Consider the following 26,785-nt stretch of genomic DNA (forward strand, 5'->3'; position numbering starts at 1 on the left):
TTCTTTTGTATTTTTATGTCTTGTTTAATCGCCGCAACGCGACGAGAGAACATAGAAATACTGAGCGTCCGTCCGTCCGCCGTCCGGTCTTGTAAGAGCTCAAACCATTATAATACTTGCCATATTTTTATAAAATTTATATAAAAGTTTATATCAGCAATGCCACGGACAATATAAAAAATCAATACCCACTTACTTTTTTCAATAAGTTATGCCCCTTAGAAATATAAAGAATATTTAAAATTTCGTTTTTAGCGCTCTCCAGCGTACATTTCCTGAAGAGTTTTATAAAATTGTCATCAAAGGTTTATATCTGCAGTGTCTAGGGCGAGTTCGAAAATCAGTGCCGATAAACTATTTTTACAGAAATATGTCCTTTGCATAAACTCATCATAGATACAGGATTAACATTTTGTACGACAGAGGGTTCGTCTAAAAAAAGACTCAACCGATGAAATGTAAATTATATTGAAAATTGTTTATAAGTACTCTCACGCCTATATTTCTTGTTGGAAATTTATGAAATTTATATCAAAGTTTATATTAGCAAGGTCTTGGACGAGTTCGATAATCTGTGCCGATCAATTTTTGTTAGAAGTAATGCCCCTTGGAATATATTGAAACTGCATTGCAAGCGATATCACGCCTACGTCTTGAAGGATATCTATGAAAGAGTCTTAAAAGAACAAACATACACATTGGAGTTATTGTCCTTAGCTAGATAAATTATGTGCATCGGTGGGGGATTTTGGTTGGGACGCTGTTCTTTTATATATTTTTTTCTTCCGGTTCATTGAGTTGTAAACAATTCAATACTACATATCTTTGCATCCGATTGAATATGAACCTTTTGAAATTTGCTTGAGTTTGCGTAAGGTTAAAATACAGTCAATATATGTAATGATGATGTTGAAATGACAAACAACTAATAGTTCCATTATGTTTAGCTTTATTATTCCATTTATTGTTCTCAAGCCATTTCTACATGATTGGAAAACAGATTCATTGTTCTCATCTGACAAAGAATGGACGTTTAATCATCAAACAAATATCAGTAACCTTCTAATGACCGAATGTTGTCCAGGGTTAAAGATTAATCGTCTCAATGTTAATGATATTGACATGTAATTAAAGATCACGGCGTGGAAACGGATGTGTAAATGTTCTTGATACGGAAAACTGCTAGTCTTTGAGGGTAACATTTATTCATAAACCATCGCTTCGGTGTTGGCAAAATGTGCATTTATATATCAAATGTTGTAAACGTATCCCAGGAGTATCCCTGGAGTATCCTCTGACAAAGATCTTCTATTCTAGTCCTTTACAACTAAAATGGTATCACGAAAATACGCTTCGGTTTTTATATTAATTTTAAATTACAATGGCATTGTCAGTTTGTTTTCTACCCATGTCATTGTCAGTTAGTTTTCTACCCATGGTATTGTCTGTTTGTTTTCTACCCATGGTATTGTCTGTTTGTTTTCTACCCATGGCATTGTCAGTTTGTTTTCTACCCATGTCATTGTCAGTTAGTTTTCTACCCATGGCATTGTCAGTTTGTTTTCTTCCCATGGTATTGTCAGTTTGTTTTCTTCCCATGGTATTGTCAGTTTGTTTTCTACCCATGTCATTGTCTGTTTGTTTTCTACCCATGGTATTGTCTGTTTGTTTTCTACCCATGGTATTGTCTGTTTGTTTTCTACCCATGTCATTGTCTGTTTGTTTTCTACCCATGTCATTGTCTGTTTGTTTTCTACCCATGTCATTGTCTGTTTGTTTTCTACCCATGTCATTGTCTGTTTGTTTTCTACCCATGTCATTGTCAGTTTGTTTTCTACCCATGGCATTGTCAGTTTGTTTTCTACCCATGGTATTGTCAGTTTGTTTTCTACTCATGGTATTGTCAGTTTGTTTTCTACCCATGGTATTGTCAGTTTGTTTTCTACCCATGTCATTGTCTGTTTGTTTTCTAGCCATGGTACTGTCAGTTTGTTTTCTACCCATGGTATTGTCAGTTTGTTTTCTACCCATGGTATTGTCAGTTTGTTTTCTACCCATGGTATTGTCTGTTTGTTTTCTACCCATGTCATTGTCTGTTTGTTTTCTACCCATGTCATTGTCTGTTTGTTTTCTACCCATGGTATTGTCTGTTTGTTTTCTACCCATGTCATTGTCAGTTTGTTTTCTACCCATGGCATTGTCAGTTTGTTTTCTACCCATGGTATTGTCAGTTTGTATTCTACCCATGTCATTGTCAGTTTGTTTTCTACCCATGTCATTGTCAGTTAGTTTTCTACCCATGGCATTGTCTGTTTGTTTTCTACCCATGGCTTTGTCAGTTTGTTTTCTACCCATGTCATTGTCAGTTTGTTTTCTACCCATGTCATTGTCAGTTAGTTTTCTACCCATGGCATTGTCTGTTTGTTTTCTACCCATGGCTTTGTCAGTTTGTTTTCTACCCATGTCATTGTCAGTTTGTTTTCTACCCATGTCATTGTCTGTTTGTTTTCTACCCATGGCATTGTCAGTTTGTTTTCTACCCATGGTATTGTCTGTTTGTTTTCTACCCATGTCATTGTCTGTTTGTTTTCTACCCATGTCATTGTCAGTTTGTTTTCTACCCATGTCATTGTCTGTTTGTTTTCTACCCATGTCATTGTCTGTTTGTTTTCTACCCATGTCATTGTCTGTTTGTTTTCTACCCATGGCTTTGTCAGTTTGTTTTCTACCCATGTCATTGTCTGTTTGTTTTCTACCCATGGCATTGTCAGTTTGTTTTCTACCCATGTCTTTTCTACCCATGGTATTGTCAGTTTGTTTTCTACCCATGTCATTGTCTGTTTGTTTTCTACCCATGTCATTGTCTGTTTGTTTTCTACCCATGGTATTGTCAGTTTGTTTTCTACCCATGTCATTGTCTGTTTGTTTTCTACCCATGTCATTGTCTGTTTGTTTTCTACCCATGTCATTGTCTGTTTGTTTTCTACCCATGTCATTGTCTGTTTGTTTTCTACCCAAGGCATTGCCAGTTTGTTTTCTACCCATGGCTTTGTCAGTTTGTTTTCTACCCATGGCATTGTCTGTTTGTTTTCTACCCATGGCATTGTCAGTTTGTTTTCTACCCATGGTATTGTCAGTTTGTTTTCTACCCATGGCATTGTCAGTTAGTTTTCTACCCATGGCATTGTCAGTTTGTTTTCTACCCATGGTATTGTCAGTTTGTTTTCTACCCATGGTATTGTCAGTTAGTTTTCGACTTATGAGTTTGAATATTCCTTTGGTATCTTTCGCCTCTCTTATTTTCATAGATTTATGACGTTCATATAAAAGCGGTCAACAGAATCAGACGTGCCTATTGATGCTTATCACCTTCAATTGATAAATTATCTATTTATGAGTAAAATATTAATGGAAATGGTGAGCAAGTAATACGAATTATCATTTAAATGAAGAAAAAGTATCATGAAGTGATTATCAAAACAGTTCTCAAATGATTATGGACCATCTACTATTATCTTGGTAAAGTATTTTTTGGTCACCATCTTGGTAGCTGAAATGTACAGGTGTTTTATTGTGTATTTACTTTGACAACATATGATCTAGATAGGCAAAGGGGATAGGCGTGTTTTACTTATACAACATATGATCTAGATAGGCAAAGGGGATAGGTGTGTTTAATTTTACAACATATGATCTAGATAGGCAAAGGGGATAGGTGTGTTTTACTTTTACAACATGTGATCTAGATAGGCAAAGGGGATAGGTGTGTTTTACTTTTACAACATATGATCTAGATAGGCAAAGGGGATAGGTGTGTTTTACTTTTACAACCTATGATCTAGATAGGCAAAGGGGATAGGTGTGTTTTACTTTTACAACATATGATCTAGATAAGCAAAGGGGAAAGGTGTGTTTTACTTGTACAACATATGATCTAGATAGGCAAAGGGGATAGGTGTGTTTTACTTGTACAACATATGATCTAGATAGGCAAAGGGGATAGGTGTGTTTTACTTGTACAACATACGATCTAGATAGGCAAAGGGGATAGGTGTGTTTTACTTTTACAACATATGATCTAGATATATGCAAAGGGGATAGGTGTGTTTTACTTTTACAACATATGATCTAGATAGGCAAAGGGGATAGGTGTGTTTTACTTATACGACATATAATCTAGATAGGCAAAGGGGATAGGTGTGTTTTACTTTTACGACATATGATCTAGATAGGCAAAGGGGATAGGTGTGTTTTACTTATACAACATATGATCTAGATAGGCAAAGGGGATAGGTGTGTTTTACTTTGACAACATATGATCTAGATAGGCAAAGGGGATAGGTGTGTTTTACTTTTACAACATATGATCTAGATAGGCAAAGGGGATAGGTGTGTTTTACTTTTACAACATATGATCTAGATAGGCAAAGGGGATAGGTGTGTTTTACTTTTACAACATATGATCTAGATAGGCAAAGGGGATAGGTGTGTTTTACTTTTACAACATATGATCTAGATAGGCAAAGGGGATAGGTGTGTTTTACTTGTACAACATATGATCTAGATAGGCAAAGGGGATAGGTGTTTTTTACTTGTACAACATATGATCTAGATAGGCAAAGGGGATAGGTGTGTTTTACTTTTACAACATATGATCTAGATATATGCAAAGGGGATAGGTGTGTTTTACTTTTACAACATATGATCTAGATAGGCAAAGGGGATAGGTGTGTTTTACTTATACGACATATAATCTAGATAGGCAAAGGGGATAGGTGTGTTTTACTTTTACGACATATGATCTAGATAGGCAAAGGGGATAGATGTGTTTTACTTATACAACATATGATCTAGATAGGCAAAGGGGATAGGTGTGTTTTACTTTGACAACATATGATCTAGATAGGCAAAGGGGATAGGTGTGTTTTACTTTGACAACATATGATCTAGATAGGCAAAGGGGATAGGTGTGTTTTACTTATACAACATATGATCTAGATAGGCAAAGGGGATAGGTGTGTTTTACTTTTACAACATATGATCTAGATAGGCAAAGGGGATAGGTGTGTTTTACTTTTACAACATATGATCTAGATAGGCAAAGGGGATAGGTGTGTTTTACTTATACAACACATGATCTAGATAGGCAAAGGGGATAGGTGTGTTTTACTTTGACAATATATGATCTAGATAGGCAAAGGGGATAGATGTGTTTTACTTATACAACATATGATCTAGATAGGCAAAGGGGATAGGTGTGTTTTACTTTGACAACATATGATCTAGATAGGCAAAGGGGATAGGTCACGCAAAAAAATTGTTTCACCCTACTACATTTTGTCTGTTATTCTGTAAAACAAAAAGTTCCCAGAAACTTACACAAAAAAAGAATGGCGAACGTAGATACAAGTATCTTGTCTTGGGGAGGGATAAATCCTACTTTGTAAAGAATCACTCTGATTCAAACAAAAAATTCTCTGAAACTGACATTATCAAGATGTTTGATTTCTTGATTGACAACATATTTGTTACGTTTGGAGGACGTGTTTTCAACAGACTGTCGGCGTTCCAATGGGAACCAATTGTGCCCCTCTTCTTGCCGACTTGTTACTTTATTATTACGAGGCTGACTTCATACAGGAACTTATTAGGAAGAAAGATAAGAAGTTAGCAATATCCTTTAACTTTACTTTCCGCTATATAGATGATGTTCTCTCACTAAATAATTCAAAATTTGGTGACTATGTTGAACGCATCTATCCCATTGAACTAGAGATAAAGGATACAACAGATACAGTTAAGTCTGCCTCATATCTTGACTTGCATCTAGACATTGACAATGAGGGTGGGTTGAAAACAAAACTTTACGACAAAAGAGATGATTTCAGCTTCCCAATTGTGAACTTTCCATTTCTATGTAGCAACATTCCAGCAGCGCCTGCATACGGAGTATATATCTCCCAATTGATACGATATTCCCGGGCTTGTATTTCCTATCATGATTTCCTTGATAGATGGCTGCTGCTCACAAGGAAGCTATTAAACCAAGAGTTCCAAATGGTGAAGTTGAAATCATCCCTTCGTAAATTTTACGGACGCCATCACGAGTTGGTTGACCGTTATGGAATAACCGTTTCACAGATAATATCGGATTTGTTCCTTATGTCGTAATTACAATCCACTTCCTTTTTCACCACGAATGTGACCTACCAAATTAGACTATTTACCGGATTTGTAATAACATGAGCATGAACATGAGCGACGGGTGCCACATGTGGAGCAGGATCTGCTTACCCTTCCGAAGCACCTGAGATCACCCCCAGTTTTTGGTGGGGTTCGTGTTGCTTAGTCTTTAGTTTTCTATGTTGTGTCTTGTGAACTATTATTTGTCTGTTTGTCTTTTTATTTTTTAGCCATGGCGTTGTCAGTTTATTTTCGATCTATGAGTTTGACTGTCCCTCTGGTATCTTTCGCCCCTCTTTTACATATTAAGATGCTTCGTGTGTTTATTGACGTCATATGTCTTAAATTTTACAACAAGCAGTCGTTTATCCAATTAGAATCAACTGTGTTTTCAAACGTATAATTAGACTTACTTCATACACAGATAAAGAATCGAACAAATATTAACTACGTAATCATATCTCCGTCTTGATAATATCCAGTGTATTTTTCTTGTATCAAACTTAAATAACTTCTAATTTACAAAAAGGATTACACGATTGATTTTGAGTAACATATGTATGATAAAAAAGTGTATTATTCTATAGTCAAACTAATATGACTTCTCTACTAAATTGTGTATCAATGCGACCTATATTTAGTATCTGTGATGAAGCTTTTATGGATCATATTTTAGAAGAATCTCATGTTCTATGACAAATCTGCAATCCACACCCCAATTGCGTTCATCTCTGTATTGTATTTGCGTAGATATTTTAAATCAGAGATCTAAAATAAGATCGCCATATATCACATCTTAATAGGAATCAAATCGAGTGACTAACTTTAATCATCAACTATCTGCAATACAGTTTTCCCATAACACTAACAGGGTTTCATCATAACTTATATGATTTATTATTGTATAGTTGTGTATCTTCACTTAGTATTAACGAGATTTAATTACAGCGGGAAATCTAGTGAACGAAAACAATTTGAAGAAAAAAGGCGTCTCGATTTTGTACATGTATTTGCGGTCTTCTCTATCTATTCACATTCAATGTTTACATCGGGATAAGGTCCGTTTGAATTTGCTTAGTGATTCAATTTCAAAAGTGTTAATCTTTACTACATATCAATCGATTCTTTTGGAATGTTTTTCCTGAACTTCTCTGATCTAGCTGCATATATATATACGAATAATTTGCATGTTCCAGAGAGGTATACAGCCAGTAAAAAAATTAATTGAAGTTGGTACTCCAGGAATTTTTTCGCATTGCAACATTTTCAAATAATAATGGAGGAAATATTTTGTCACTAGATTTCCCACTGATTAGGGAAATCGTCTACAACGAATTATCTTTGAAAAATGAAAACAACACATTATAAATTGTATCCGTCCACGGGCTTTTCTGGATTGACTTTTATCAGGAACGTTCAAAGCCGAATATTTGGAAGGCAAGAATGTATAATAACCGAAACAGATGAAGATTTATATGACAAAATCTTCTTCTCCTCCACAGGTGAATGGATTCCTGCCAGACGTAATGCCCGTTCTTTATGTAACTATGTCTTGCGTCATAATTTTTTGTTTATTTAGGATTTTTTAGATTAAATTTATTCAGGAATAAATCTGGTCTTAAAAGAGAGGCGAAAGATACCAAAGGGACATTCAACCTCATAAGTCGAAAAAAAAACTGACAACGCCATGTCAAAAAAAGACAAACAGACAAACAACAGTACACAAAACACAACATAGAAAAGACTGAGCAACACGAACCCCACCAAAAACTGGGTTTGATCTCAGGTGCTCCGGAAGGGTAAGTAGATCCTGCTCCACATGTGGCACCCGTCGTGTTGCTCATGTTAGTACAAACCCGGTGATAAGTCTAATTCTGAAGGTCACATTGTAATTACGACAATTGGAACATATCCGATGTCATCATTTCATAACGGTCAACAAACTCGTGATGGCGTCCGTAAAATTTACGAAGGAATGATTTTCGAAATTTCATTATATAGCTGGGGAGTCAGTTCCAGAGTCAAATAAGCTATCTATTAAAATTCACAAACTTATAAATGTTCTCGTATCAGTAGGAAATAAAAAGATATATTAAGCCTTGTCAGACAACTTTCACCGAAGGGAATTCCGATCGGAATAAGTAAGAAAATAATAATGCATCAGGAAAAGTTAAATAATTGTTTTTGTAGTCCCCTGTTGTAAATAAGTACGCGATTTCCTGGTATAAATTATTTCATCAGCAAATATCGTGATGCTGTTATACCCAAACGTAGAAGTTTGTACATTTACGTAACGTTAGAACTCCGTTGATATCCGCAATTAATATAATTATCTACCGAAGTAATTGATTTTCGTCAAATAAGTATGCAATTATGAAAACAAGTTAAATATTAATACTGTAATCAAACGGGCACACATGATTGATGTTTCTTTAATAAAGGTAAGGATATTAAGAAATAATTTTGGTCTGCACTTTTACAAAACATGATTGATGTCCTGTAATCTTTATGTCGTAGTCGTAATTATATAACCTTTCATCTGTTGATCAAGTATTCCATAAGAATATTCTCACATTCGAAACTTATTGCTTTGTTCCGCTTTTAATATGTAATTTTCGTCAGCTCGGGATACTACTACAACATCAAAAAGAAAAAAAAGACGATTTAATTGATAAGAAAAACTTGCCCGAGATAATATTTCATATACCAATGTCCTTAACAGAGTATATATACCAATTCCATGTACATCAAACACTCCAATTAGTTTAGATCTAAATGTTTTTAAGCATTTTTTGTATATTTATCTGAACAAAAATCAATATCGTTAACCCCAAACAATTTTGAAAGAACATTTTGAAATAAAAGAAGAACAAATGGATGCAAGTAAACTACATTGTACATTTTAAAACTTTTCCTTTCGTCAGTAACAATCCATACCTAGTATTTAAGTTTCAATATGTTGGCCCTAATTTATAAACCATAAATCAGATACCGTAAATTATTTTTCATTTAGTTTGAATTACAATTGTATATTTTACTCTCTCGCCAATTGAAATATTGTTTCAGCTTGTTCAATTACGTTGTATACAAAAGGATGATAGCTTACAAGCCTTAAAATAAAACAATAAGTAAATAAACTCATCATAGATACCAGGATTCGAATTTTACTATGAAAGACTCATCATTGACCCTCGGCCAAATAAAGTACTTTGTTCTCTCACTAGATAACTCAAGTGACTATGTTGAACGCATCCATCCCATCAAACTTAAGATAAACAACAGAAACAGTTAATTCTGCCTCATATCTTGACTTACATCTAGAAATTGACAATGAGGGCCGGTTGAAAACAAACCTGTACGACAAAAGGGATGATTTCAGCTTCCCAATTGTGAATTTTCTATTTCTATATAGCAACATCCCGCCAGCACCTGCATTCCAGGGCTTGTATTTCCTATCACTGGATGATGTTTGCTAAATGCATATTGTCCTTTTTATATGTGGTGTTCTGTGGGAAATTTCGTTGTCTTTTCATAAAGTTTGTTTTTATTTCCCATACTTGAGAACTTGTTCTAACATTGAACAATTGCATTGTCTTTGTTGATTTTAGATAAAACACAGATTGTCCGTTCAGCTATTTTCTAAATCCCTTGTTTTTTTTTTGTGTTTAAGCTAAGCTCTATTCTGTATTTGTATATCTATTTCATTTGATATCGTTGAAGGTTTGTGAATACATCAACTGAATCTACAAGATAGAGCTACATTATTATATCTGAATATAGAATTATTTAGAAATGAGCGAATACTTAAATCCTATGCCACTATCGCCCATTCTAACTAGTATAATTATTACATCTTTGGAGAATTTATATCGGTGGCATTGCATTTAATTCGATATTTATATTCGATATTGTTTTTCACTTGTTCCATTGATTGATAGCGTGTGATTTTGTCGGTTTTTATGGACTTCCCCTTTTTGAATTTGCCTTGAAGTTCGGTATTTTTGTTATACATTTTTATATGATAACTGTATTCGAGTTGATATGAGAAACATGTCTTAACTTGTTTTCCATTCTTTTCCGTGGTTTGATTAATGTTTTTTTTGCAAGGTTAAATGTAATCCAAAATATTTCATCAAAGAAACCAGGCCTGTAATATTGTCCGGCAGACCCACGTTTCGCTTACAAAAGACTCATCAGTGACGCTCGAATAAAAAAAGTTATAAGGTCAAATAAAGTAAGAAGTTGAAGATGCATTGATGACCCAAATTCCGAAAGATTTTGCCAAATACAGGTGAAGTAATCTATTCCTGGAGTAGAAAACCTTGGTATTTTAAAACAATTGAAAGTTTCGTAAACATTTAACGACAAAAATCTGTTTGTGCTCCACCGCACCACAGAGTTTTAGCCTTCGTCCAACCGTCCGTAACACGCAACTCCTCTAAGATTATTTGCTGGAAAGCTCATATGCTTTGTTGCTTGTCTGAACAAATAAAATCGACACGGTCACCATCACAGATTGATTGTCCGATACGATATGACTGTATCTAAACTCGCTAGAAACATGTTTTTGCGGTCTTAGATCTTTAGATGGCAGAAAAGCTTGTGAATTTGCTGTTAACACGCGCATATTCAGCAATCTAAGAAAATATACACTAAGGAAAGAGTAACCAACGGAACATAAATATCAAGGAAAGAAGAGTCATTTTGTTTTGAATAATTGTTAAATGCGCATGTTTATATTAAGTCAAAATAAGATGATGAAAAATGCTATCTAATGTGATTTATAAATGATAAGTTAAAATCTACGATAAAAGAACCATTGTTATTCCTGATCGTAATAACAATCAGTTGTTTGTATACTTTTGTCCGAAAGGAACATAAATTTTGTCAAGCAAAAACTAATGGCCTTATTTTTGTTGTTGCCGTTACAGTATTTTAAGTGTTACTACTGAAACTACTTGTATCGCACGCCTGCAGCCTACTTGATTAAATGTACATCTATGAAAATTAATATTAAGTGCACCCCGTGATTCCGCGAAAGCTGGCAAATAAGAACAAACGCAAAATTTTATAAACAAAATATAAACGTACTGGAAAAAGCCGTTTTTTGGTAAAAAGTGGGTCAACTTCAACGAAACATAAACTTGAAAATCATCATTATACAATTCTGTAAAAGAAAATCCGAAAAAAAAGTCTTACAGCTATTTGAATTGACTGATGGGCGGACAGACTGAAGGACGAAATGACATAAATTCCCTATTTTGACTAGTTTTTAAGTCGTCGGTGTTGTTTGTCTTAAATTATGACAAGCCGTTCTCGTCAAAACTATGTTTAAAACTTTTTTTCGAAAAGATTACACACTGAGATTTAAAAAAAACACACTGAGATTTAAAAACCTAAAATAACACGCTGAGAAATCGATATTAAACATTAAGATTTAAAAAAATGAAAAACACACACTGAGAATATAAAATTACACACTGCGATTTTAAAAAGACACACTGAGATGAAATAAATTGAAAAACACACACTGAAAATTGTTAATTACACACTGAGATTTCAAAAATACACACTGAGATTAATATATAGATATAAGAAGATGTGGTATGAGTGCCAATGAAACAAATCTCCATCCAAGTCACAATTTCTAAAAGTTAACCATTGTAGCGCAAAGTACGGCCTTCAACACGGAGCCTTGGCTCACACCGAACAGCAAGCTATAAAGGGTCCCAAAAATGACTAGTGTAAAACCATTCTAACAGGAAAACCAACGGTCTAATCTATATAAAAAACGAGAAACGAGAAACCCTTATGAACCACATCAACAAACGACAACCATGACTTAGGACAGGTGCAAACAAATGCACATTACTAATAAATATTCATGAGATGAATAATTCAACAGATTAATTTCTTGCTCTCCCGAACTCTCGTCATTATAATGAAATGCGGTTCCTTCAACCAGCAATCGTAATAAATGTCAAGACTTAACATCGTTTTTTGCTAACTCATATTCATAAGTTTGTTGCCTATAATTCAGACTATTACTAACAGTGAATCGGGATTTTATGCTTAACACTGTTTAAGCAAGGGTTCCTTTTCAAAAGACTTTCCACCGTTACCCTGATTTCGCAATGCATTCTTTTATATTTTGGTTACGTTTATATGCTATAAAAATTTCACTGCATTGTTTGTCTTTTTGCAAATTGTTCCAATGTTTTCTTATATTTTTAATAAAAGTTTATTCACCATTTGGTTATATTTTGTAATGAGAGTAAGTGGGTATTTTTCTTATTCTATTGGTCTTTAATAACGTAGTTTTACTATACGTTGTATTTGTCATATTATTTATAAAAAAATTGGCGCCAAATTGAAGGACTAACGAGTTCTGTCCCCTAGTTGTTTTAAGCTTGTAATAGATTCAGATTAAGTATGCTAATTAGATATGTGCGCATAAAAACGGCACAAATATCAGTGTGTAATTTCAAATTCAGATTGTGTGTAGGCAAGTAAGGCAACAAACTTATGAATATGAGTTAGCAAAAAACGCTGTCAAGCCTTGAAATTTATTACGAATGTTGGTTGAAGGAACCGCATTTCATTATAATGACGAGAGTTCGGCAGACCAAGATATTAATCTGTTGAATTATTCATTTCATGAATATTTATTAGTAATGTGCATATTAGTCTCAGTGTGTATTTTTGAAATCTCAGTGTGTAATTAACAATTCTCAGTTTGTGTTTTTCAGTTTAATTCATCTCAGTGTGCCTTTTTAAAATCTCAGTGTGTAATTTTCAATTCTCAGTGTGTGTTTTTCATTTTGTTGTAATCTCATTGCGTCTTTATGAAATCTCGGTGTGTAATTTTTAATTCTCCGTGTGTGTTTTTAGGTTTTTAAATCTCAGTGTGTAAATTTTTCGAAAAATGGTTTAAACATAGTTTTGACGAGAACGGCTTGCAATAGTTAATTGTAAAATCTGACAATGTGTATTCAGGTTTGTTTTGTTTTAGTTTAATTCTTATTTTTAGTGACCGTGAATTATCGGAGATTGATTCCAGTTGAAACCAATTTCACAAAACTGAAAAACGCGTTGTTTTCTTTCGTTATGTTTGCAATCCTCTTTTAATTGTTGAAGATTTTATGTAAACAAGAATTTAAAAAAAAGGGCGAAGACTTCGCAAGCCAAAATAACAATAAATCATTTTGTCTGCAACTAATACGCAGTGATGAGCGTGGTCACAACATATACAAGTTAACTTGCTCACACCACATTTTGATTGCCAAATTTAACTAGAATGTGTCAGACTTATTGACTGCTTAACCAAAGGCATGTTAATCAAATAGCGGATTTGTCATGGGATTGAATTTATAACTTCAGATAAAGACATTGTTTAAAAATAACGATGGATGAAGTTTTAAACCAGTCCAACATAAAAGTATATGTGTACCTTTAATCTTAACTGCTTTGATCAAAATCGACATTTCTATTTTTAACTTAGGTCTGGTCTGCTCCACGTTATAAAGCTAACTACGAGCAGGGCCGCTTTGTATCAGTTGATGAAACCAATTAAATGTTAATGTAAATGAGAGTTCAATAAGGAGAATTGACCTCAGTACTTGTAACAACTCTACGATTAATGTTCTCTATTATTTAGGCCAACCAAAGTCTTAAATCAGGAAATCAATGCAAGACTTTAGATTTCATTGAATGTTATTAATGTATATCTTGTAACTTATTAAGTCAGGGTTTTCGTTACCACAAATTAATTACAACCTTTACCAAATTCTTTCACAGAGAACAAGTATTTGGTTTGGAAGTTTGGCAGTATCTGTAGAATTCTTATTAAAAACGGGATATCACATCCTAATTTTTAAGAAAATATTGTTTATAGAGCCTGTAAATTTTGATACGATCCATGTAAACGCATTTATCCCTTGAATAAACATATTCTTAAAGGTTATCAATTTAATACAGTAGTAACATCTTTAAATATTGTTTTTATTGATACTAAAATTGATTTTGTTTTGAAAACAATAAAACATAACCAAATATAAATGCTATACATATACATTTTTGAGAACTCATGATTCTACCTACATTCTGTCGATACTGTTTACTTATATTTTGGCATTGCACTATGTCATGCGTTTCTCAGACTGTTTATGACGTTTTACACTAAATCCGTTGGATGTGTACTGATTGATACCTTAGTCTGGGAGAACAAGATTTATCTATTAGTTGCAATTAGATTTAAACTAGTTTTCAGCTACTGCGAGTACTCTTATATCGGTGCTTTGTGTCGATTGTTTTTATGTTATAAACCCAAAGTGATGTGGCACGATGGCCAATGAGACAACTATCCATCAGAGTTTAAATAAAGCGGATATAAGCAATCAAAGGCTACCGTACAGCCTTCAATAATGAGCAAAACCCATACCGTATAGTCGGCATAAAAAGGCCCTGATATAAAAACATGAAAAAATTCAAACGAGAAAACTTACGTATTTATAATAAAACAATTTACGAAAAAATAAGACAGACATGAACCAACGACAAACACTGAACTACAGCTCCTGACTTTGGAAAGGCACATAAAGAATGTTATAGGGTTTAACGTGTTTGTGAGCGCTCGAATCTCCCCTTAACCTGGGACAGTGGCATAACAGCACAGCAAAGAAAATAACTTTAAAAATCAGTTGCAATTAGCTTAACTCAAAATATCGGTACAAAGCACAAGAAAAACTAACATTTTTTAAAATATATAAATTTGTATTTCATAAATTGTTTTGCTTATTTGAACTCTGGTAAATAATTGTCTCATTGGCAATCATACTACATCTCCTTACTTTTATATTGAAAATTTTAATGCAGGTCTAGATCGTTTCCTAAAATGGTTTCCAACTCAGGATATTTTGACATTATCGCCTTCACTGATTCGCCAGCTTCCATTCGTTTCGTGGTGCCTTTCCAATGTTGGTTAATCTAAGGTTGTAACATAATACAAGTTTGTTGGAGAGGACAAATCTGTGCAATGCATCTTTATTTGAATGCATCTTGTATGATGACAATATTATTTACTATACAGTCAGACCGGTTTATGTTTTCGATACATGCCTTTCAAATATGATATTCACTTATGTATAAAAAGAAATAAGAAGATGTGGTAAGATTGCCAATGAGCCAACTCTCCACAAGAAACAAATAACACAGAAATTAACAACTAAAGGTCACCGTACGGCCTTTAACAATGAGTAAAACCCATAACTCATAGACAGCTATAAAAGGCCCCGAAATGACAAATGTAAAACAATTCAAACGAGAAAACTAACGGCCTAATTTATGTACAAAATAATGAACGGAAAAAAATATGATATACAGCAACAAACGACAACTACTGAATTACAGGCTTCTGACTTGGGACAGGCACATATAGAAAGTGGCGGGGTTAAACTAGTTTGTTGGCGCCAAACCCGCTCTCTAACCTGGGACAGTGGTGTAAAGACAAAACATAAGAAGAAACTATGCAAAACAATAAATGAAAAACAAATATGAGAATCAGCTAAAAGTGACAACCACTCAATTACAGGCTCCTGACTTGGGACAGGCACATATAAAATGTGGCGGGGTTAAGCTAGTTTGAAGGCGCCAACCCTCGCCTAACCTTGGACAATGGTGTAACAGTACAACATAAGAACTTATGTGTTCACATATCCAGGGATAGAGAAGTAATTATTTTATAGATTTTTTTTTTATTTATAGATTATCATAAAGCATCGAAATTACAACTTGAAAATTCAAAAGTTTAAAGGCATGTAATATTCTTATCATTGAAAATAATCATTCTAAACTATTGCAGAAATTAGTTTCATGGCTGTGTTAAGGTCTGAACTTTCCCAATGAAAGTCAATTTAGAGAGGCGATTCGCACGCACGAAATCTTTAATGTATTTCTTTTCTTCATCTACTTTTACAGTTTAATATAAACTCATTCATAATTATTATTTTAAGGGTGTCTGTTAGTCTACCTAAGCTGTAATTTGATGACTAGTACCGAACTGATTTAAACAAATATAGGATAGGATCATCCAAAAGGTGTTGTTTCAAATGTAAAACTAGTCCCATTAGAAATGAATTCTGGTCCTCGAGAAGAGTAAAAATAAAAAAAATGTAAGGACCAATCATCAGTTGAGGTATATTTGTAACACAGTCACGGGTAACATTAGATTTTAAGGACCAATCATCAGTTGAGGTATATTTGTAACACAGTCACGGGTAACATTAGATTTTAAGGACCAATCATCAGTTGAGGTATATTTGTAACACAGTCACGGGTAACATTAGATTTTAAGGACCAATCATTAGTTGAGGTATATTTGTAACACAGTCACGGGTAACATTAAGTAAATTATTGGAATTCTTGACTACATACAATCAGTGTACAGCCGAATGATAGAGAGGATGCTTTATGGTATATCGATCATCGTGATTCAGCCTTGATGAAAATTAGTTATAAGTAAAGTGAACTTTGTTAACTAAATCACAGAAGACATTTTCATCAAACGAGGTAAGTCGTACATACACAGATTATGTTTGCAGTATTGCAATGTTTGTCAAATCTTTAAATGTTCATAACATGAAGACAAATGCATATATCAATCATTTGATATAAGATTACATAACGTATTTTCTATACTTGACACAAACTGCTATGAGACGTTTTAACATGCTGTGAATATTTGTGTAATATAATGTTTTTCGTCTGCATCGACATAAGATAAAACCAAGACCATTTATTATATTTGTATTGTAAGGAAAACAAATGTATACTTCTTGTAATTACATATTTAGGAAGTTAACGAGGACAATAGTTGAACAATTATTACATAATATTTCATCTATTTTTATTTCAACTAATATCAAATGACTTATATTGAAAGTAAAATTTTAGGCTGATGCAACTGCGTAATTGACTTTCAGCAGTGTTTTATTGGAGCACCTCTGATTGGTCTTATATAGACAAAAGGCACCTATAGAGTATAGATATTATAACAATCTTCTTTTTTTTAATCCTGTTGTCGCACCTTGTCTCACTCTTTTCAAAGTTCATGATAATTCATTTTTTATCCTAACGATAATTCATTTTTTATCCTAACATTTTTTATGTTATACCGGACTTATGTGATATTGATAAAAGTTTTTACTACATTGATATCTGAATTGTTCCGAGTCTATATATATAGGGAATTATTATAATAATTCTTTCATGAAATTTAAAGATTTGTAATTATTTATAAAAAGTATTTTTGTTCTTGAACTTGTATAATACTATTAACAAAAATGCCGTACTCCAAGATAAATTCAAAAAGGGAAAGTCCATAAAAACTGATAAAATCAAACGTTAAACATTGTCAACCAATGGAACGAAGGCAAAACAACTGTCATATTCCTGACTTGGTACAGGCATTTTTGAAGATATGTAATGGTATAAAAAAGAGATCTTATAACTACTGATAACTGGATTTGCATTTCGTGATGATAGCAACAATTTATAGTAAAATAGATAACTATCCACATTCATTTAAATTTTCATTGTTTTTGAAACTCACATAATTAGAATTCAGAAATAAAGTACTTGCACAGTAATAAGAATTGTTTCTTACAGCGATTACAATTGATTATTAGTTAATAATAGAACATTTCTTCGGTACAAGTGCCATCATCACCATGTGCACTTACTGGAAGTTGTCGAATATCAAATTAGTGTTAACAGGGTTGTTTAGAGTTCGGTTTTTTAATTATACTTTGGTATATCAAAACTTTTTATCGGGAAACTATTTCTACATACAGATCTGAAATTAAGACTGAATTATCGAACGAAAAATAGTTTCTCTGTCTCTTTTTACATTATTTGGCTGAAGGGACCAACTTTGTCATTAATCTTTTTTAAGCCTTAGTTTACCGCTCAGACATTTCAATTTCTTTGAAATCAAGACTGAAAACATTGCTTATTTTTGAAAGTCTAGAAAAAATCTAAAATAAAAAATAATGAATTATCTGTATTTTGAATGTTCCAAATGAGAAAACAGATAATTGCTAATACTTTTTATATATTTCAAAAATTCAAACTAGACATTTGTATGGAATTTTCCAACCATATTTTGAATTGTTATGTATTTGTATAATTGAAACAACTCAGGCCTACAAAATACAAGACATGCCACTTCTTGCAGCATTGAAGATCTCATAGACATTATATTAATAATTACATGAACGACAAGAATCAACAGATTAAAGCAAATTTATCTGAGCTTAGTAATTAAACGCTAATTTGTAGAAAATAGTGCCGTGAAAAAGAAATATCTGCACTGAAAAATGCTCTCTCTAACTTTGTGTTCTAAATAAAAAGACATTTTGAGAAAGATTAATATTCGTCTTTCTTGCAAATTAAAAAGAAATTCATCACATCAATTCGACTGGATTATTAAGTATAATTTTTGTTACCATTACTACATCCGTCTGTAATATAAGTTTTGGTTACGACATTTATATATTTTAAACACTGCGGTTCCATTACATGTAATTGCGCACTTCGTTTGATTATTTACCAAATACTAAGGACGGAAAATATAGGAATCTATATACAGACTCTAGATTTGATGGCAAGCTGGATGAATTATTTATTTAATAACTGCCATTTCTAGCATAAGTGGCTGTTTTTAAATCTCAACTTATTTAATAGATTTTATACCATTATGGGAGCTTAAATTTATAGTGAAACGATTAAATTTGTCATTCATTTCTCTTGAGTCGCCAAATAAAACATATCATTTTACAACTTATCATTACTTTGAAAGGATATTTCCCAGCAGTAAAATAAAATCTAAAAAGCAGAAAATTTCTAACTACGAACAAATAATTACTTTATGTAAAATTTCCCAAATTGGAAAACGGATTATTGCAGATAGCTTTTTAATCGATGAAGATATTTAAGATTTCTCATTGAATAACTGTAAAGAGTTTTGTCAAATATTTGCATAAGTGAACCTTAGGATCGAGAGACAAATTGATTACAGTCCAAAAAAAGTGAACTCATTTCACCTTTCAAAATGTTAGAGATATTTCAATTCTTCCGTCAACGACAGATATCAACAGATAAAAGCAAATTTGAAAACCAAAGAAAACTGTTATTACATTTGGTTCACCATATTACTCGCTTTCTTGCAAATTTAAAAGGAATTCATCGATCAAATTTAATTATACAGGATAATTAAGTATCTTTTGTGTGACCATTGCTACTTCAGGTTTGTTCTAAATATTTTGATCACGTCATTTTCATGTTCTAGACACTGGAGTATGATAGTTTCGTTCATCAAAGATACCAGGTTTATAATTGTATACGCCAAACGCGCGTTTTGTCTACAAAAGACACTCGAATAATACATTTGCGTCATTTGATATGAATTCAGAAATCTTGTATTGTTTTGCGTTTTTCAAGATTGACGATGATTTCCTATCATATATAAATCTGACTAAAAATCGAAGAATATATAAGAATTGTTTAATCTGTCACAGTCGTATACCTTCAATATTTATATAACAGTTCTGTCAAGGAACAAATCGTTTAAAATATGTTCTACTGTAACAATCATTAATTTTAACCGATATTGGGAGATCTAGAGATTTCGGGAATTTTTAAGCGATGATCACTACTCGGTCTTGCTTCAACAAATGATAGTCAAACTCAAAATTATGATTTCTCCTAATCGAAGGAGAGATATAAATCAGTTAATTTGAATCATCTAAAAGAGATGAGGGAGATACCAAAGGGATATCAAGAGTCCAATCCTACTCTTTGAGTAATAACACACCTCAAAGAAAATGATAAACGGTGAACGTATGTGATGATTTTTTCAACCATTTTTTAATTTTAGTCATGCATTTGCATGATTTATGTATTTGGCAACACTTTTCAGATTTTGTTTTGTCCTCAGTGTTCTTCAACTTCGTTCTTTATTTGACCCTTTTCAATTTATTTTTATTCGAGCATCAGTCACTGGTAAGTCTTTTGTAGACGAAACACTCGTTAGGAGTACAAAACATAAAGCCAGGTATCTATGATGAGTATATAATCAGAACTTAGATAAGAACAATTAGATATAACTCCAAGCTTATTTACATCCTTCTGCATTGAAAATCTGGAGAACACTATATTAGCATTTCCCTGCACGACATTAACCAACAGATTAAAGCAAAATCATTTGAGCTTCATACTTAACACTAGTTTGACAAACTAAGTGACGTTTGGAAACTAAAAGAATTGCATAAACTAGCAATTGTGCATTGTGAATGGAATTCTTGGCAAAAAGAATACTCTGTGTACTTTTGTAAAGTCACTGGAAAGACATTTTCATATATATCGTATTAATCGTTTTTCTTGCAAACTAAAAAGGAATTCATCACACAATTCGACAGAATTATTTGTTATCATTTCTACATTTCTACACATGTTCTACACGTTTTGGTCGTGTTATTTTAAACCATACGCAAATACGAAGGTAATATAATTCCTCTCTTTACTTCTTTTTTTTACCAAATAAGAATATATCAGAACATTAATACGGACGCTACATTGATGGCATGCTGGATGTTATCTCGAACGTAATGGCTTGTATCATTTATAATTGATATCAGCACAAACTATTTCCTTGATTATAAGATGAAACTAGATTTATAACAGTAATTTGCAAAAAGAGAGGCGAAGGATACCAAAGGGACATTCAAACTCACAAGTCGAAAATAATAAAAGAAATTGTAAATTGTTATGTTTTAATGGGCCTCCCCTACAGAGAAGAATGACAAAAACAATCGGTTAATTCCAAAATCCAATCTTTCGAACGACATTTTTATTGTTATAAATTATGACTGTTAGTTATCATTTTTCCAGAAATTTGCTTACACAGCAACATTTCATTGAAATCAAGAAAGCTAAGCATAACTACACTTGTTATTTTCAGGCATTAATAATACAGATGATATAACAATCAAAATGTCGTTCGAAAGATTAAATTTTGAAATTAACCGATGGTTTTTGTCATTCTTCTCTCTTGGGACGCCCATTAAACATAACATGTTACAATTTCTTTTATACAAGACTTATGGCATTACTTAAAAAGGCCATTTCCTGACATTAAAATAAAGTCTAGTAATTTGACCCAAAAATGTTATACAAAATAATAATAACTGTCTGAGCGATTTTCCAAATGACCAAATAAGATAATTGTATGGGCGGTTTTCAAAAGTTACCAAAATGAGTAATGAGCTTCTTAATTGATGACGGATTAAAATAAAATAATCACATAGAACACATGTATTGTATTTAATCATGAAATGGAGAAAAAACTATTTATTACAACCACAAAATAACCAACTATTTGGAGAGTTGAAAATGTGATAATTTTGTTACGTTCTCCGTCAACGGCAGTAATCAACAAATGAAAGCAATCTTTGTAGATCTACATACAAAAACGTTATTTTCACAATCCAACTGAAATTTGGAAACAAACAAAAAAGCTTACTCGTCATTTTAAAAAGAATTTCTACATTTAGAAAATTTTTTTTTCTTGTCAGTACTACGAAGCTTATGTCTTTGATGCTACTTGCTTTCTGACAAACTGAAACAGATTCATCAATCAAATTAGATAGGACTATTAAGTATCACTTTTTGTAACCATTTTAACTTTAGTTTTGTTCTAAAAAATTCGCTCACATACTTTCCGTGTTTTAGGCGGCACTGTTGTATGATAATCATTTAATCCACCATTTTCTACATAAGGAAATGCCTGTACCAAGTCAGGAATATGACAATCGTTTTCCATACATTTGCAGTGTTTGAGCTTTTGATTTTGCCATTTGATAAGGGACTTTCTGTTTTGACTTTTCCTTGTATTTTTTTTTTTTGAGGTATTTTTCTTAGTTTACGTTTTATGTTTTTGATCACTTCATGGGTAATTTATCGACTTATCGGATACCAAAAATTATAAAATAATGATTATTGGTGCTCTATCTGATATCAGACTGAATGAAATATTTAGAGCGTACATTTTATGTGCATTACGGTGGTACCAAACACCTTGACCAAAGTTAATTTGGCTCGTTTAATTTTCATAAAATGTTTACAAAATATTTACTTTGACCCTTTAACAAAAATATAAAAATTTCAAAAAACTTGCTAACAATTGAATAACACACTTTATCGGAAAAATTTCATTGGCTATATAGCAGTTTGACAAACACTAATTTTGATCATTGAGAAGCTTAATATTTCCTTAACAATAATTCTTGTCAACACAGAAGTGCTGACTACTGGACTGGTGATTTCCTCGGGGAGAAAAACACCCACAGCAGTGGAATCGACCAAGTGGTTGTAAATAAACTCATCATAAAACGGATTAATTGTTTTATAATAATGTAGCACATGTACTTTGACCAGTGTTTTAAACTACGAGAACTATTGTAACTATAAACTAAGTCTGAAAATAAATAGTGAATTATCCGGTAAACAGAAGCTTCTCTATTTTCATTGTATTATATCTTCCACTTTGTTTTTAGTTTTTCAAAGAATTTTGTAGCAATATGAAAGGTTAAATTATGGAGTTAGACGATTGTTTTTACCATTCTCTCGCCCGTAGTCACACACCATTATACAATTTCTTTGATACAAGACTTAAGGTTGCAACTCTGTAAATACTGACAATGCAATTTCCCATAGGAACTCCCTTTGCGGCTAAAATTGTGACACTTTTACTATGAAGTTTCGTGAAAAATAATATCCCAGAACGGAAAGTTTATATGCACTACTATTTTATTCAAAGGTCAAAATATAGGGCTGTGCGGCATATTTTCAACATTTATATGCCCTGAACTTCTAAGAGTTTAAACTTATACTAAAATTCTATACTACCCTTACCTCCATTTTTGGACCTCCTAAGAATTAAAATTTAGCCGCTACCATGTTTTTCAATACTGGTTACATTCCCAAGTGATGTCTCTATGAGATGAAACACAGAGATCATCAATGGGAACCAGTACGTTAACAAATTAACATACCTATGAATATTAAATATCTCCCCAAAAGAGGCGTGGTTTGAGAAACAGCTGTATTTACAAAGTGCAACCTATACAAACATTTATTCAAATAGAAAACTCTCTAAAAACACTTTTTCTCACAACAATACTTATTTATCAGAATTATAGCCTTAAAGAAATCACTGCATATACTCTAAGTTTCCTTTTACAGTAAATTTTATATCCCTACCCCTGTTTCAATTTTTTAAAGATTTGAAAACAAGACTCTAATTATTGCCAGCTTACCCTATGTGCATGTTATCTGACATGAACTGTCCAAAACCTGTTTGAAACTATTCTGATAACAAATTGAAAGCATTTTAGAATACTATAAATGTATTGTTTAGTAGTTAAGCATTCCAACATTCAAGATTATACAAAGTATCCAATCCTGCCTGTGTCTCCAGTCCACATCTTACTGTATGCCTATTTGTCAAAGAAAGTTCACAATTTCTGCCTAAAATGGTCAGTTTAGAATTCTTGTAACAACAGTATCATCCCTAACCATATATCTAACATAAGTTAGTTAATATATGAACTAGAAGTGTTTAAACAAAGCCATATTTGCAAAAGTTGTATTTATGAAGATATCAGTCTGGTGCATAAATTCACTAAAAGTTTGATTGAAATGACTGCTTACATCTGATTTTTGCATAACTTCCTAGCACAGTTATTGTTTACTTTACCAAAGACCTTTAAAATAAACAAATCATAGCATTTACAAGTTAAATTATCTGTTTTATGACTCAGGGGTAGGCATTTTTCTCTGTTTTTTGCCCCTGGGGCCTCACATTTCCTAATTTTTTTCCCTGTTTCTAGCAATGTGGAATATTTACTACATATTTAGGATAAAACACACTATTGTAAGTTTTATTGAGGTCTTTTTGTAATTCTAGCTTGTACTTTTTTATGCCGCGGTCACAAAAAAACACATTTAGGCATTACGGCTTAATTTTGGGTTATCGACAGGACAAAAACACCCCACCAAAAATATTTAGGAAGGATCAATGAGTTGCAATTACTGCGAAGAGTAAATATAAGCACTTCTAAACAATTTAAATTACAAATAGGCATATATTATGAATTTATTTTGAATTCAGGGCTTTAAGTAAACCATGCATACTGTAAACTGTGAATTTATGCTGAGTCATCATAGTTAAGGCCCAGGATTTTCTCAATCTTCATGAAATATTTATAAAACTTCATATTTGAGTTAAATTCTTTAAAATCTCTGAGATAAACCAGATTTTGTGAAATTCTGTATGTTCTATTTTTTGACCCTATATAGGTTGCAATTCTGTAAATACTGACAATGCAATTTCCCATAGGAACTCCCTTTGCGGCTAAAATTGTGACACTTTTACTATGAAGTTTCGTGAAAAATAATATCCCAGAACGGAAAGTTTATATGCACTACTATTTTATTCAAAGGTCAAAATATAGGGCTGTGCGGCATATTTTCAACATTTATATGCCCTGAACTTCTAAGAGTTTAAACTTATACTAAAATTCTATACTACCCTTACCTCCATTTTTGGACCTCCTAAGAATTAAAATTTAGCCGCTACCATGTTTTTCAATACTGGTTACATTCCCAAGTGATGTCTCTATGAGATGAAACACAGAGATCATCAATGGGAACCAGTACGTTAACAAATTAACATACCTATGAATATTAAATATCTCCCCAAAAGAGGCGTGGTTTGAGAAACAGCTGTATTTACAAAGTGCAACCTTAAGGCATTATTTTAAAAGGACATTTCCTGACATTAAAAATAAGTCTGATACACTGCAAAAATGTAATACAAAAATGATAACTGTATGGTCGATTTCCCAAATAACATAAATAATGAGCTTTTAAATCTATAACGGATTAAAAACTAAAAATCACATAGAAAACATGTATAGTACATGTATTTAATCTGGGGAGGGAACAAACTTTCTAATACAGCCACAACTATTTTCATCGTTCAACATATGCTCTTTTGTTACGTTCTCCGTCAACTGCAGGAATCAACAAATAAAAGCAGATTCATTTGATCTACATATTACATGCTTATTTGACAAAGCAATCTAACTTTGGAAACAAAAAACAAAAAATCCATTAAGAAGCTTACTCGTCTTTTTAAAACGAATTTCTGCTTTCAGAAAAAAACTCTTTTTGTCGTCAATACTTTGAAACTTAGGTTTATCATGTTACTCGCTTTCTGACAAACTTAAAAGGGTTCATCAATCAAATTCGATAGGATCATTAAGTATCACTTTTCGTAACCATTTCCACTTTAGGTTTGTTCTAAATGATTTGGTCACGTCATATCCATGTTCTTGGCAACACTTGGCATAATATACATTCAAGTCATTGGCCGCTTCATGGATAATTTATCAAATTATCGATTACAGAAAAAATTGAAATAAAAATAATTGATGCTCCATTTGATTGCAGATGATTGAAATTTAGAGCGTACATTTTGAGAACCTTCTGAATCCACAAAATATTTAATTATGTTATGATATTTAGAAATGGATTTTAATAGATAACTTATAGCATCTTCGATATGAATCCAGAAACGCTAGCTGGTCCTGCGTTTTAGAATTAAAATTCAAGATTAACGATGATTTTATTCCATATATTAATCTAACAACACATCGGAGAATAAAGAAGTTTTGTATCATCTATCGCAGTCGTATATCTAGATATAGAAGGTATACGCTTACGATACATGAAACAATTCTTTTTTATTCTACGATGTTTAGTAAAAATAATATATGGCATAAAATCATCAACAGTTCAGTTCTGTCACAGAACAAAAAGTTAAAAATATGTTTTATTGTGTTAATCATTAGTTTTAACCTATATTGAGAGATCTGGAGATTTATAGGAAATTTGAAACGATGATTACTTCTGGGCCTAACAACGTAATTAATTGAATGTGTCCCTTGTCTCTCAAATGGGTTCAATATTCTAATAAGGGATTATCTTATAATTTTTGTGTTAAGTTGTGATTTCCACAAAACGAAGGAGAGATAGGAATCAGTTGATTTGAATCATCTAATGATATCTAATTATCTTTAATGAGATTTTTTTTAAAGGGAGCCGGACTATATTAAAGTGATTTTAAGATTCCAATTCTACTCTTTGAGCTATAACAAAGCTCTAGGCTCGAAGGAAATGCGCTGTTAGTTTGTAGCTCTGCATATTCTATTATGAAAATAATGTGCTACAAGCAGGTAAAATTATTTCTTTTTTGTTCCGTTGCATTTTTGTTTACAAACAAGATGTAGGACGACCCTTTCGTAAGAACATTACTTTTCTAATTTATCACAGGCACATATTAACCTATTTTATTTAATATTACATCAATTTTTAATCACCGTTTCGAGGAAGCTAAAAAATCACAAAGCACAAAACTAATGAAATAATTGTATATGAATTTTTCAAAATGAGAAATACTTATCAACGATGCAGATATTGTTTG

The 26,785-nt window shown here is 32.5% G+C and overlaps 1 protein-coding gene across 1 annotated transcript in view; it reads left to right on the forward strand.

Annotated features, from left to right (window-relative positions):
- The first annotated feature begins 16,611 nt into the window (after window positions 1-16,611).
- Window positions 16,612-26,785, forward strand: part of LOC127727216 (G-protein coupled receptor moody-like) — a 29,577-nt gene continuing 19,403 nt past the window's right edge. The window contains exon 1 of the mRNA XM_052234690.1: window positions 16,612-16,749. The gene's annotated coding sequence lies outside the window, so the exon portion shown is untranslated. The remainder of the gene's footprint in view (window positions 16,750-26,785) is intronic.

Source organism: Mytilus californianus, unplaced genomic scaffold (genome assembly GCF_021869535.1).
Source record: "Mytilus californianus isolate M0D057914Y unplaced genomic scaffold, xbMytCali1.0.p SCAF_19, whole genome shotgun sequence".
NCBI lineage: Eukaryota > Metazoa > Mollusca > Bivalvia > Mytilida > Mytilidae > Mytilus > Mytilus californianus.